The sequence below is a fragment of the Alosa sapidissima genome, chromosome 21 (assembly GCF_018492685.1).
Source record: "Alosa sapidissima isolate fAloSap1 chromosome 21, fAloSap1.pri, whole genome shotgun sequence".
In the NCBI taxonomy this organism is placed as follows: Eukaryota; Metazoa; Chordata; class Actinopteri; order Clupeiformes; family Clupeidae; genus Alosa; species Alosa sapidissima.
In genome coordinates this window covers 1,729,264-1,731,763 of record NC_055977.1, presented here as the reverse complement: position 1 = coordinate 1,731,763, position 2,500 = coordinate 1,729,264, and the positions used below count along the sequence as shown (strand labels likewise).

At 46.2% G+C, this 2,500-nt stretch overlaps 1 protein-coding gene across 1 annotated transcript in view; it reads right to left on the bottom strand.

Annotated features, from left to right (window-relative positions):
* The window catches only part of ripor2 (RHO family interacting cell polarization regulator 2), a 79,721-nt gene that overhangs the window by 76,739 nt on the left and 482 nt on the right, over positions 1-2,500 (bottom strand).

Below are 2,500 nucleotides of genomic sequence, written 5' to 3'. Positions count from 1 at the left end.
TAAATTTCCATACGACTGAAGCTTGGGCAAAATGCACTCACACACACACACACGCACACACACACACATACACCATGCTGGAGAGGTCCAGCGGAACAGATAGCAGAGGGCTGTTATATAATATATATAACTCCAAGCCTAATGTGTGTGTGTGTGTGTGTGTGTGTGTGTGTGTTAGTGTGTGTTACACAAGAGCACACACCCACTCCTGACCTAAAGTGCCTGTCTCTCGGAGGAGTGCTGTGCTGCATATCGATGAAGGAAAGATGAGAGATGGATATTTTGGGCTCCAGCTCCAGCCAGAGATACCACAGCAGACACACACACACACACACACACACACACACACACACATACACACACACACACACGTACACTCAGCCAGAGATACCACAGCAGAGAGACAGAGATTACAGTTATAGTTACAGTTACAGGTAAACTCCTCTACAACTTCACTGTCCACACACACACACACACACACACACAGAAAGAGAGATACATACACACACTTCTACATCTAGTCTATTCAAAGTTCTGTATAGGCATACAGTCCACAGTTCATGCACACACATCAAACCCCAAATGAGCACAGGTCCTCACAGAGAGAGAGAGAGAGAAAGAGAGAAACATACACACACATCAAACCCCAAATGAGCACAGGTCCTCACACACACACACACACACACACACACAGAGAGAGAGAGAGATACATACACATACTTCTACATCTAGTCTATTCAAAGTTCTGTATAGGCATACAGTCCACAGTTCATAGTCAGTAATCAAACCTCAAATGAGCACAGGTCCCCACACACACACACAGAGAGAGAGAGAGAGATACATACACACACATCAAACCCCAAATGAGCACAGGTCCTCACACACACACACACACAGAGAGAGAGAGAGATACATACACACACATCAAACCCCAAATGAGCACAGGTCCTCACACACACACACACACACACAGAGAGAGAGATACATACACACACATCAAACCCCAAATGAGCACAGGTCCTCACACACACACACAGAGAGAGAGATACATACACACACACACATCAAACCCCAAATGAGCACAGGTCCTCACACACACACACACACACACACAGAGAGAGAGATACATACACACACATCAAACCCCAAATGAGCACAGGTCCTCACACACACACACACACACAGAGAGAGAGAGATACATACACACACATCAAACCCCAAATGAGCACAGGTCCTCACACACACACACAGAGAGAGAGATACATACACACACATCAAACCCCAAATGAGCACAGGTCCTCACACACACACACACACAGAGAGAGAGAGATACATACACACACATCAAACCCCAAATGAGCACAGGTCCTCACACACACACACACACACAGAGAGAGAGAGAGAGAGAGAGAGAAACATACATACACACACATCAAACCCCAAATGAGCACAGTTCCTCACACACACACACACAGAAAGAGAGATACATACACACACACATCAAACCCCAAATGAGCACAGGTCCTCACACACACACACACAGAGAGAGAGAGAGAGAGAAACATACATACACACACATCAAACCCCAAATGAGCACAGGTCCTCACACACACACACACACACACAGAGAGAGAGAGAGCGAGAGAGCGAGAGAGAGAAACATACATACACACACATCAAACCCCAAATGAGCACAGTTCCTCACACACACATACACACAGAAAGAGAGATACATACACACACACACATCAAACCCCAAATGAGCACAGGTCCTCACACACACACACACAGTGAGAGAGAGAGAGAGAGAGAGAGAAACATACATACACACACATCAAACCCCAAATGAGCACAGGTCCTCACACACACACAGAGAGAGAGAGAGATACATACACACACATCAAACCCCAAATGAGCACAGGTCCTCACACACACACACACACACACAGAGAGAGAGATACATACACACACATCAAACCCCAAATGAGCACAGGTCCTCACACACACACAAACACAGAGAGAGAGATACATACACACACATCAAACCCCAAATAAGCACAGGTCCTCAGCTCAGTAACCCAAACACAACAGCAATATGCAGCTTTACAAGACAATGACATGACACCTGTCGTCAAACTGCCTCTCTGCTATAGAAGACTGAAGCGATAACTGCCCCTCTGTAATAAGAGTACCGCAGATTATTTGCCCTCTTGTAACAGAGAAATGCCCCCCTGTGATAAGAGTACCGCAGATTATCAGCCCTCTTGTAACAGAGAAACCCCTCTGAGATTAGAGTACCGCAGATTATCAGCCCTCTTGTAACAGAGACATGAAAGCGAAACAGAGAACGAAGCCCACAGCGCCTCAGTACACTAGAGCGAGAGTTACGAGTGTTTCCTCAAAGAACCCAAAAGTGGCCTTCCACACACACACACACACACACACACACACACACACATGTGCATTGCCACAAATGATGCACACACAAACACACACAGCA